The sequence below is a fragment of the Triticum aestivum genome, chromosome 4D (genome assembly GCF_018294505.1).
Source record: "Triticum aestivum cultivar Chinese Spring chromosome 4D, IWGSC CS RefSeq v2.1, whole genome shotgun sequence".
Classification (NCBI taxonomy): Eukaryota; Viridiplantae; Streptophyta; class Magnoliopsida; order Poales; family Poaceae; genus Triticum; species Triticum aestivum.
In genome coordinates, this window is record NC_057805.1 from 214,523,943 (window position 1) to 214,537,625 (window position 13,683).

The following is a 13,683-nucleotide window of genomic DNA, read 5'->3' on the forward strand; positions in this document are numbered from 1 at the left end:
ATCTCAAATGACAACACTTTGGCAAAACAACCATGATATAATATGACAATAGTGGTATCTTGCTAGCCCTTTTTGAGGCCGCAAAACATAAATGCAGAGCACCTCCAAAGTTCAAGCAGCGACTAAACATTGTAATTCATGGTAGAAAAGATCCAGTCATGATACACCCAACATTAGCTACACACAATGCATGAGGATGCCAATGGTGCTCTCAAGTTCCAGCGCTTGTTTGAGAAGGTGATGACACAACATAAAAGTAAATAGATAGTCCCTTCGCAGAGGGAAGTAGTGATTTGCAGCGGTGCCAGAGCTCAAGTTTTTAAATCAGAGGTAAATGAAATTTTGAGAAATTCACCCTTCTTGTTTACTTCGTGACCATTAGTTATCGGTATCTTCCATGCTAAACACATTAGTGGCGGTTCCCAAGCGATAAAAGTAAAAGTTTAATCCCCCTCCACCAACAAACACACTCCACGGCTGGTCCGAATCCATGGGTACCGTCCATACCAACAACAATCCCGAGGGTGTTTTGTTTAATTATTTGCAATTTGAATTCAGGACTGAGAATCCCTATTAGCGCCCCTCTCATGCAAGGATGAGTGAATAAACATTCATCATAAGAATAACCCATTAGCATGGAAGATGCTGACTACCTCCTGTCACTCTATGAACAATCCAGGCACACAAAAAAGGATATTTATTTGAAGTTTTTAGAGCTGGCACATGCAAATTTACTTAGAACGGCAGGGTAATACCGCATATAGGTAGGTATGGTTGATACGTCTCCAACGTATCTATAATTTTTGATTGTTCCATGCTATTATATTATCTGTTTTGGATGTTTTATATGCATTAATATGCCATTTTATACTATTTCGGGGACTAACCTATTAACCTAGAGCCCAGTGCCAGTTCCTGTTTTTTCCTTGTTTTTGAGTTTCGCAGAAAAGGAATATCAAACGGAGTCCAAACTGAATGAAACTTTCGCGTTGTTTTTTCTTGGACCAGAAGACATCCAAAGGACTTGGAGTACACATCAGGGAAGCCACAAGGTGGCCACAAGGTCGGGAGGCGCGCCAAGGGGGTAGGGCGTGCCCCCCACCCTTGTGGGCCCCTCGTGACTCCATCGACCTATTTCTTTCGCCTATATATTCTCAAATATCCCAAAACCTTCCAGGAGAGACACGAAAACACTTTTCCACCGCCGCAACCTTCTGTACCCGTGAGATCCCATCTACGGGCCTTTTCTAGCGTCCTGCCGGAGGGGGATTCGATCACGGAGGTCTTCTACATCAACACCATTGCCTCTCCGATGAAGCGTGAGTAGTTTACCACAGACCTACGGGTCCATAGCTAGTTGCTAGATGGATTCTTCTCTCTCTTTGATTCTCAATACCATGTTCTCCTCGATATTCTGGGAGATCTATCTAATATAATAATCTTTTGCGTTGTGCTTGCCGAGATACGATGAATTGTGGACTTATGATCAGCTTATCTATGAATATTATTTGAATCTTCTCTGAATTCTTATATGCATGATTTGATATCTTTGCAAGTCTCTTCGAACTATCGATTTGGTTAGGCCAACTAGATTGGTTTTTCTTGCAATGGGAGAAGTGCTTAGCTTTGGGTTCAATCTTGCAGTGCTCCATCCTAGTGACAGAAGGGGAACCGACACGTATTGTATTGTTGCCATCGAGGATAACAATATGGGGTTTTCATCATATTGCTTGAGTTTATCCCGCTACATCATGTCATCTTGCTTAATGCGTTACTTTGTTCTATGAAATTAATACTCTAGATGCAGGCAGGAGTCGGTCGATGTGTGGAGTAAGAGTAGTAGATGCAGGCAGGAGTCGGTCTACTTGATACGGACGTGATGCCTATATTCATGATCATTGCCTTAGATATCATCATAACTTTGCGCTTTTCTATCAATTGCTCGGCAGTAATTTGTTCACCCACCGTAATATTTTCTATCTTGAGAGAAGCCTCTAGTGAAACCTATGGCCCCGGGTCTATTTTCCATCATATAAGTTGCCGATCTACAATTTTAGTTTTCTATTTACTTTCTTTACAATCTTTTACTTTTCGTTCCATAAACAAAAAATACCAAAAATATTACTTTACCGTTTTTCCATCTCTATCAGATCTCACTTTGCAAATAACCGTGATGGGATTGACAACCCCTTTGTCGCGTTGGGTGCAAGTTGGTGTTTGTTTGTGCACGTATTCGGTGACTTGAGCGTTGTCTCCTACTGGATTGATACCTTGGTTCGCAAAAGCTGAGGGAGATACTTACTCTACTTTGCTGCATCACCCTTTCCTCTTCAAGGGAAAAACCAACGCAAGCTCAAGAAGTAGCAGGAATAATTTCTGGCGCCGTTGCCGGGGAGGTTTACGCCAAGTCAAGTCAATATTTGATCTCCCATCAACTTGCCTATTTCTGGCGCCGTTGCCGGGGAGATCTACGTCAAGTCAAGACCTACCAAGTACCCATCATAAACTCTCATCTCTCGCATTACATTATTTGTCATTCGCCTCTTGTTTTCCTCTCCCCCACTTCTAAAACGATTTTTGAAAAGATTTGCCTTTTCTTCGCTCTTCTTCCGTTCGATCTTGTGTTACCATGTGCCTTCTTTTTGCTTGCATCTTCGCTTGCTAAGAGTTTATGGATCCCCATCCACTTGCTAATATTTTTAAAGGATTCAATTATGATGAACCGATTGCTAGTGAGTTGAGTGCACTAGATTATCTTTATGGAGTTTTGCTTGAAATCCGTGAATCTGGAAATTGTGATGAAGTGCTTTATAAAGTGATTCACGATAGATCTTTTAATAAAAAGCATGATTGCAATGATGTTACTATAAATTCTATTAATGTCAATTGTACTAATAATATGCAACACCCTAAGCTTGGGGATGCTAATTTTGCTATGTCTACTACTTGTTGCAATGATCATGATTGGGGTGATTCTTCTTACAATCTTGAAAATTTCTTTAAGCCCCATGATGAATATGAGATTGATAATAACGTTTGTAATAATAGTGAAAGTGGGTATGGAAGAGTGTCAACTTTAGATCCCACATATTTGGATAATGTTCAATCTTATGAATTTTTTGATAAAAGTGGGTTCGGAGAGGTCATGACTTTATTTTATGATAATCCCACTATTTCGGAAGAGTGTCAACTTTGCATGCAAGTGGATCATGTTGAGAATACTTTATGTGATAATTATATTGTTGAATTTGATTATGATCCCACATGTAATTATTATGAGAGAGGAAAATATGTTTGTAGAAATTTTCATGTTACAAAATTACCTCTCGTTATGTTGAGATTGCCATTGTTTCTTTCTTCTTCCTTCCATATAGTAGTTATTGCTTGTCTTGATAATTTGTTTGCTTATAAAATCCCTATGCATAGGAAGCATGTTAGACTTAGACTTGTTCGTCACATGTTTATGGTGCTTTCTTTGTGTTTCAATTGCTATCTTTCATGTGAGCATCATTAAAATTATCAATGCCTAGCTAAGGGCGTTAAACAATAGCGCTTGCTGGGAGGCAACCCAATTTAATTTTATGTTTTTTCTTTTTAGGTTATGTTTTGCTTTAAATAATTCATCTAGCCTCTGGTCAGATGTGGTTTTGTGTTTTAGTTAGTGTTTGTGCCAAGTAAGACCTTTGGGATAGCTTACAGTGATAGTTGATTTGATCTTGCTGAAAAACAGAAACTTTTGCGCTCAGTCCCAGAATTGTTAAAAATCATAGAAGGGTAATAAAATGCTGATACTTTTTGCAGAAGATTAATAAACAAATTTCTTAGGTCGTCCTAAATTTTCAGAATTTTTGGAGTTACAGAAGTATTCGAAATATCCAGATTGCTACAGACTGTTCTGTTTTTGACAGATTCTATTTTCTATGTGTTGTTTGCTTATTTTGATGAACCTATGGCTAGTATCGGGGGGTATAAACCATGGAAAAGTTCTAATACAGTAGATATTACACCATTGTAAATAAAGAATGAGTTCACAATAGTACCAAAAGTGGTGATTTATTTTCTTATACTAACGGAGCTTATGAGATTTTCTGTTGAGTTTTGTGTTGTGAAGTTTTCAAGTTTTGGGTAAGGATTTGATGTACTATGGAATAAAGAGTGGCAAGAGCCTAAGCTTGGGGATGCCCAATGCACCCCAAGGTAATATTCAAGGACAACCAAGAGCCTAAGCTTGGCGATGCCCTGGAAGGCATCCCCTCTTTCGTCTTCGTCTATCGGTAACTTTACTTGAGGCTATATTTTTATTCACCACATGATATGTGTTTTGCTTGGAGCGTCTTGTATGATTTGAGTCTTTGCTTTTTAGTTTGCCACAATCATCCTTGCTGTACACACCTTTTGAGAGAGACATGCATGAATCGTGATTTATTAGAATACTCTATGTGCTTCACTTATATCTTTTGAGCTAGATAATTTTGCTCTAGTGCTTCACTTATACCTTTTTAGAGCAGGGCGGTGGCTTTATTTTATAGAAATTGTTGAACTCTAGTGCTTCACTTGTATTATTTTGAGAGTTTCTAAACAGCATGGTAGTTTTCTTTGGTTATAAATTTAGTCATAATATGATAGGCATCCAAGAGGGATATAATAAAAACTTTCATATAAAGTGCATTGAATATTATGAGAAGTTTGATTCCATATAATTGCTTTGAGATATGAAGATGGTAATATTAGAGTCATGCTAGTGAGTAGTTGTGAATTTGAGAAATACTTGTGTTAAGGTTTGTGAGTCCAGTAGCGTGCATGTATGGTGAACCGTTATGTAACGAAGTTGGAGCATGAGATATTTTTTGACTGTCTTCCTTCTGAGTGGCGGTCGGGGACGAGCGATGGTCTTTTCCTACCAATCTATCCCCCTAGGAGCATGTGCGTAGTACTTTGTTTCGATGACTAATAGATTTTTGCAATAAGTATGTGAGTTCTTTATGACTAATGTTGAGTCCATGGATTATACGCACTCTCACCCTTCCACCATTGCTAGCCTCTCTTGTGCCGCACAACTTTCGCCGGTGCCATAACCCACCATATACCTCTCTCAAAACAGCCACCATACCTACCTATTATGGCATTTCCATAGCCATTCCGAGATATATTGCCATGCAACTTTCCACCGTTCCGTTTATTATGACACGCACCATCATTGTCATATTGCTTTGCATGATCATGTAGTTGACATCGTATTTGTGGCAAAGCCACCATTCATCATTTTTTATACATGTCGCTCTTGAATCATTGCACATCCCGGTACACCGCCGGAGGCATTCATATAGAGTCAAATCTTGTTCTAGTATCGAGTTGTACACCATGGTAGAAACAATCAGTATACTCTTGTTCATAAGGATAAACATATTACTTTGCTTCCTATGTCTCCTGATTCCATTTTGAAAGATGATATTAATAGAGCTAATAAAGCAAAACAGGAGAAAAATAAGAGTGAAAATCAGATTCTGGCAAAATAATTTGAGCAACAAATGAATCCTAATAATAAACCATCTAGTGTTGCTTCTGAAATTAAATTGGAAAGTGCATGTTTACTTGCCACAAAATCTGATAATGATGAGCTAGATTTTAGCAAATCTGTTTGCTATGATTTTGTGTGCAAAGAGGCATTATTTTCATTCGAGGACGTGCCTTCCTCTTTGCCTCCTGCTGATACTAACATTTTGCAGGAGTTCGCTGACGTCTTTCCACAAGATGTGCCACCGGGATTACCGCCTATTCGAGGGATTGAGCACCAGATTGACTTAATTCCCGGTGCATCGCTACCCAACCGTGCACCATACCGTACCAATCCAGATGAGACGAAGGAGATTATGCGTCAAGTCAAGGAGCTGCTCTACAAAGGTTATATACGCGAATCCCTTAGTCCTTGTGTTGTTCCTATTATTCTAGTGCCAAAAAAGGATGGTACATCGCGTATGTGTGTTGATTGTAGAGGCATTAATAATATTACTATTCGTTATCGTCATCCTATTCCTAGGCTAGATGATATGATTGATGAATTGAGTGGATCTACAATATTCCCCAAAGTTGATTTGCGTAGTGGATACCATCAAATTCGTATAAAATTGGGGGTTGAATGGAAAACAACATTGAAAACTAAGTTTGGATTATATGAGTGGTTAGTCATGCCTTTTGGGTTAACTAATGCACCTAGTACTTTCATGAGATCAATGAACGAAGTTTTACGTTCTTTCATTGGACGATTTGTGGTAGTCTATTTTGATGATATACTAATTTATAGCAGATCTTTGGAGGAACATTTGGAACATTACGTGTTGTTTTTATTGCTTTACGTGATGCACGTTTGTATGACAATTTGATAAAAATTCTGTACACCATGGTAGAAACAATCAGTATACTCTTGTTCATAAGGATAAACATATTACTTTGCTTCCTATGTCTCCTGATTCCATTTTGAAAGATGATATTAATAGAGCTAATAAAGCAAAACAGGAGAAAAATAAGAGTGAAAATCAGATTCTGGCAAAAGAATTTGAGCAACAAATGAATCCTAATAATAAACCATCTAGTGTTGCTTCTGAAATTAAATTGGAAAGTGCATGTTTACTTGCCACAAAATCTGATAATGATGAGCTAGATTTTAGCAAATCTGTATGCTATGATTTTGTGTGCAAAGAGGCATTATTTTCATTCGAGGACGTGCCTTCCTCTTTGCCTCCTGCTGATACTAACATTTTGCAGGAGTTCGCTGACGTCTTTCCACAAGATGTGCCACCGGGATTACCGCCTATTCGAGGGATTGAGCACCAGATTGACTTAATTCCCGGTGCATCGCTACCCAACCGTGCACCATGCCGTACCAATCCAGATGAGACGAAGGAGATTATGCGTCAAGTCAAGGAGCTGCTCTACAAAGGTTATATACGCGAATCCCTTAGTCCTTGTGTTGTTCCTATTATTCTAGTGCCAAAAAAGGATGGTACATCGCGTATGTGTGTTGATTGTAGAGGCATTAATAATATTACTATTCATTATCGTCATCCTATTCCTAGGCTAGATGATATGATCGATGAATTGAGTGGATCTACAATATTCCCCAAAGTTGATTTGCGTAGTGGATACCATCATTCGTATAAAATTGGGGGTTGAATGGAAAACAACATTTAAAACTAATTTTGGATTATATGAGTGGTTAGTCATGCCTTTTGGGTTAACTAATGCACCTAGTACTTTCATGAGATTAATGAACGAAGTTTTACGTTCTTTCATTGGACGATTTGTGGTAGTCTATTTTGATGATATACTAATTTATAGCAGATCTTTGGAGGAACATTTGGAACATTACGTGTTGTTTTTATTGCTTTACGTGATGCACGTTTGTATGACAATTTGATAAAAATTCTGTACACCATGGTAGAAACAATCAGTATACTCTTGTTCATAAGGATAAACATATTACTTTGCTTCCTATGTCTCCTGATTCCATTCTAAAAGATGATATTAATAGAGCTAATAAAGCAAAACAGGAGAAAAATAAGAGTGAAAATCAGATTCTGGCAAAAGAATTTGAGCAACAAATGAATCCTAATAATAAACCATCTAGTGTTGCTTCTGAAATTAAATTGGAAAGTGCATGTTTACTTGCCACAAAATCTGATAATGATGAGCTAGATTTTAGCAAATCTGTTTGCTATGATTTTGTGTGCAAAGAGGCATTATTTTCATTCGAGGACGTGCCTTCCTCTTTGCCTCCTGCTGATACTAACATTTTGCAGGAGTTCGCTGACGTCTTTCCACAAGATGTGCCACTGGGATTACCGCCTATTCGAGGGATTGAGCACCAGATTGACTTAATTCCCGGTGCATCGCTACCCAACCGTGCACCATACCGTACCAATCCAGATGAGACGAAGGAGATTGTGCGTCAAGTCAAGGAGCTGCTCTACAAAGGTTATATACGCGAATCCCTTAGTCCTTGTGTTGTTCCTATTATTCTAGTGCCAAAAAAGGATGGTACATCGCGTATGTGTGTTGATTGTAGAGGCATTAATAATATTACTATTCGTTATTGTCATCCTATTCCTAGGCTAGATGATATGATTGATGAATTGAGTGGATCTACAATATTCCCCAAAGTTGATTTGCGTAGTGGATACCATCAAATTCGTATAAAATTGGGGGTTGAATGGAAAACAACATTTAAAACTAAGTTTGGATTATATGAGTGGTTAGTCATGCCTTTTGGGTTAACTAATGCACCTAGTACTTTCATGAGATTAATGAACGAAGTTTTACGTTCTTTCATTGGACGATTTGTGGTAGTCTATTTTGATGATATACTAATTTATAGCAGATCTTTGGAGGAACATTTGGAACATTACGTGTTGTTTTTATTGCTTTACGTGATGCACGTTTGTCTGGTAACCTTGGGAAGTGCACCTTTTGCACTGACCGAGTATCTTTTCTTGGCTATGTTGTTACTCCACAGGGAATTGAAGTTGATAAAGCCAAGATTGAAGCTATTGAGAGTTGGCTGCAGCCCAAAACGGTCACACAAGTGAGGAGTTTTCTTGGACTCGCTGGTTTCTATAGGCGTTTTGTGAGAGATTTCAGCACCATTGCTGCACCTCTCAGTGAGCTTACAAAGAAGGATGTGCCTTTTGTTTGGGGTACCGCACAGGAAGAAGCCTGCACAGTATTGAAAGATAAGTTGACACATGCTCCTTTACTCCAACTTCCTGATTTTAGTAAGACTTTTGAGCTTGAATGTGATGCTAGTGGAATTGGATTAGGAGGTGTGTTACAAGATGGCAAACCTGTTGCATACTTTTCTGAAAAATTGTGTGCGCCTAGTTTGAACTATTCTACTTGTGATAAAGAATTATATGCTCTTGTCCGGACCTTAGAAACATGGCAACATTATTTACGGACCAAAGAATTTGTTATACATTCTGATCATGAATCTTTGAAACAAATTAAAATTCAAGCAAAAGTGAACCGTAGACATGCTAAATGGGTTGAATTCATTGAGACTTTCCCTTATGTCATTAAACACAAGAAGGGTAAAGAAAATGTTATTGCTAATGCATTGCCTCGTCGTTATACTATGCTTTCACAACTTGACTTTAAAATATTTGGTCTGGAGACCATCAAAGATCAATATGTGCATGATGCTGGATTTAACGATGTATTGCAGAATTGTAAGGAAGGGAGAACATGGAACAAGTTCGTCATTAACGATGGATTTGTGTTTCGTGCTAACAAGTTATGCATTCCGGCTAGCTTCGTTCATCTTTTATTGTTGCAGGAGGCGCATGGAGGAGGATTAATGGGACACTTTGGCGTGAAGAAGGTGGAGGATATACTTGCTACACATTTCTTTTGGCCAAAGATGAGACGGGATGTTGAGCGTTTTGTTGCTCGCGGCACAATATGTCAAAAAGCTAAGTCGCGACTCAATCCTCATGGTTTATATATGCCTTTGCCTGTACCTAGTGTTCCTTGGGAGGATATATCTATGGACTTCGTTTTAGGTTTACCTCGAACAAAGAAGGGGAGGGATAGCATATTTGTTGTCGTGGATAGGTTCTCGAAAATGGCACACTTTATACCATGTCATAAAAGCGATGATGCTGTTAATGTTGTTGATTTGTTCTTTCGTGAAATTATTCGCTTGCATGGTGTGCCAAATACTATTGTTTCAGATCATGATACTAAACTTCTTAGCCACTTTTGGAGATTCTTATGGGCTAAATTGGGGACTAAACTGCTTTTTAGTACTACTTGTCACCCCCAAACTGATGGACAAACTGAAGTAGTCAATAGAACACTGTCTACTATGCTTAGGGTTGTTTTGAAAAATAATAAGAAAATGTGGGAAGAATGCTTGCCTCATATTGAATTTGCTTATAATCGTTCATTGCATTCTACTACTAAGATGTGCCCTTTTGAAATTGTCTATGGTTTCCTACCTCGTGCACCTATTGATTTGTTGCCTCTTCCATCTTCGGAGAAGGTTAATTTTGATGCTAAACAATGTGTTGAATTGATTTTAAAAATGCATGAGTTAACTAAGGAAAACATTGAGCGTATGAATGCTAAATACAAACTTGCTGGAGATAAGGGTAAAAAACATGTTGTGTTTGCACCTGGAGATCTTGTTTGGTTACATTTGCGTAAGGATAGATTTCCTGATTTGCGCAAACCAAAGCTAATGCCACGTGCTGATGGTCCTTTTAAGGTGTTAGAGAAAATAAATGATAATGCATATAAACTTCAGCGGCCTATAGATTTTGGGGTTAGTCCCACTTTTAACATTGCAGATTTGAAGCCTTATTTGGATGAGGAAGATGAGCTTCCGTCGAGGACGACTTCATTTCAAGAAGGGGAGGATGATGAGGAAATCAATACCATTGTTACACCCACAGCCCCTGCTACTATACATACTGGACCAATTACTAGAGCTCGTGCATGCCAATTAAATTACCAGGTACTTTCGTTTCTTGGTAATGATTATAATGTTCATCAGAATATGATGCAGCCTAAATTGGGTACATTTGTTTTGCTTACAAATGAAGGGCCTAGCTTGGAGAAGGATGAACATTGGAGCAAGAACAAGCATGGAGATGATGGCATGCGCAAGGGAAACAAGAACGGAGTTTCAAGTGATGATTTCAGGACTTTGAAGCCACCGTAATGAGTGCATGAAGTCTTGGACGAAATATACAAGATGCCACTTCACAAATTTCATCTAGAGGCTATTATAGGTGTTGCGTCACCTTATTATTGGGCCAGGCCCATGTTATTTCGAAATACATAAGTATAGGCTATTTTTAGAGTCCATATGTGTGGGGAAACAAGAGATAGGGTTGGTTTCGGACCCCTCCTCCAAGGGCCACGAAATTCCCCCCTCTTCCTCCATATATACAGCCCTTAGGGTGTTGTTTAGACTTTTGGTTTTGTTTAGATTAAAAGTTTGCCATAGCTGCAACTTTGCGTACTTCGTTTGTGTTCAATGACCAGACAAAGGCGTCATAGAACCCCACCTTCATTAATAAAGCTTTCCTCTTATATTCGCAATATCCAGATTGCAATCTCAGTTTCTTGCTTGTTCTTCATTTGCTCGCAGGAAACAGACCCACGTGGCCAGGTTGATCGTGCTCCAGCATGGTCAATAACCTCTCGGAGTTGGTTTAGCGATTGCTAAGGCACGACGTCCTCGCACGTTCGTAGTCGGATCATGAAAGTCTACTCCTCCGAAACGATAATCACCATCTCATCGAAAGACGGGACACCTTTGCCTCTATCAAGGGTCTAATCCCCCCTCTAGACACCTCTTCTCGATCCTTTCAACTAGTATTAGAGCATTGATCTCCATTGCTTTGGTTTAATCACCATTGGAGGAAGATGGATAAGTCTACGATGGGGAGGTTTAGACGTAGAGTGCCTATGCTTGATGGAGAGTTCTTTAATGCTTGGAAAAATGAAATGCTTGAGATTTTCAATGAATATCATTTGAAAAGTACATTACTAGCCCGTGTGCACCCCTTTTTGACCCCTTGCATCCTACCCCCCATGAGTCACTTGACATGATCCGCAATCTTAGGACTATCAATCTTATCATTAGAGGATTGCCTAGAAATTTGATTGTTTGGTTGCCTACTCTTGAATGTGCTTACACCATATGGATATTTCTTGAGGAACAGTTCCCAAACTATTCCTTGAAAAATCTAGATGTGATTCTTCAAAAGTCCATTGCTTTAAATAAGATGAATCCTAATGAACCTAAGTTTGGTGATTGTTTATTTGAGCTTCGTGACCTTATGCGTGCCAAAGGAGATGTTGGAATCATTAGTAACATTATCTCGGAAGTCATTAGAATTCATAAAGATGAACATTGCCATGGTCATACATGTAATGAATCACTCTCTCTAGGTAATGGTCAATCACAAGATGATGTTGAACATGGATACTATGATAAGGATGATGATAGTGAATTTGATCTCGATGAGTCTATGAGACACTTTGGTCTTATGGCAAACCTTCGTGGCTACATGGCTGGAGGAAAGTAATGGGTTCTTGATAGTGGATGTACCGATCACATGACCGGAGACAAGGGTATGTTTTGTGAGCTTGCTGAAAATGAGGGCCCTCGAAAATATGTCACTTTTGGTGATAACTCAAAGGGTAAGGTGGCTGGCCTTGGTAAGGTGGCCATCTCACATGACAGCTCCATCCAAAATTTTATGCTCGTTGAATCTCTTGGCTATAATTTGCTTTCCGTATCTAGACTAGCTGACTTTGGATTCAATGTCCTATTTACTGAAGTAGATTGCCAAGTGTTTCGAAGAGATAACCATAATATGGTCTTTACCGGTATACGTAGAGGTGATCTATCCATTGTTGATTTCACTAAAAAGGCTCAACCTAGAACTTTCTTAATTGCTAAATCATCTAAAGGTTGGTTGTGGCATAGAAGGTTAGGTTATGTGGGCATGCGAAATCTTGATAAGCTTATTAAAGGTGATCATATCCTTGGAGTGAAAGATGTTATATTTGACAAAGATAGATTGTGCAGTGCTTGTCAAGCAGGAAAACAGGTTGGAGGAAGTCACCCCATGAAGAACATCATGACCACGAGAAGACTGCTCGAGCTGCTTCATATGGATCTTTTTGGTCCAACGCCTATAAAAGTCTCGGTGGTAATTCGTTCGGTCTAGTCATTGTTGGTGTCAAAACCGGCAGATCTCGGGTAGGGGGTCCCAAACTGTGCGTCTGAGGACCGAAGGTAACAAGAGACAGGGACACGATGTTTACCCGGGTTCGGGCCCTCTTGAAGGAGGTAATACCCTACTTCCTGCTTGATTATCTTGGATGAATATGGGGTTTACAAGAGTTGATCTACCTCGAGATCGTAATGGCTAAACCCTAGATGTCTAGCCTGTATGATTATGATTGCCTCTATGGACTAAACCCTCCGGTTTATATAGACACCAGAGGGGCCTAGGATTGTACAGAGTCGGTTTACAGAGAAAGGAATCTTCACATCCGAACGCCAAGCTTGCCTTCCACGCAAAGGGGAGTCCCATCCGGACACGGGAGGAAATCTTCTGTCTTGTATCTTCACGGCCCATTAGTCCGGCCCACGTCACATAGCCCGGATGCCTGAAGACCCCTTAATCCAGGACTCCCTCAGTAGCCCCCGAACCAGGCTTCAATGACGATGTTTCCGGCATGCAGATTGTCTTCGGCATTGCAAGGCGGGTTCCTCCTCCGAATACTTCAAAGCATCTGACTTGAAGAGTTGTACTCGGCTTTTCATTTAATGTCATACCCTTTGGCCTCTGCGCCTCTGTTGCTTCTGCTTCCACGTGTCGAGCGAATACAAAAGGTTAGAGTATTTTTTGCACATAACACCCTGGCCATGTAAGAAAGGCATCTATTTAAAGGGATTGGATCTCATATGCCATTCCACACCAGGCGGAAAATCCTTAGAGCTTGCTAGGAGAAAACATTCAAACATGGCTAGCGCTCCCAGTTCTTCCTTCCGTCCTCATGGCTCCAAAAAAGGCGATTGGGAGAGATGTTCAGTATCCCATGACCAGCTGGTTAAGCTTCAAATGCAGGGATTCCTTCCCCCCGCGGATCTAGTTCCCGTTCGGG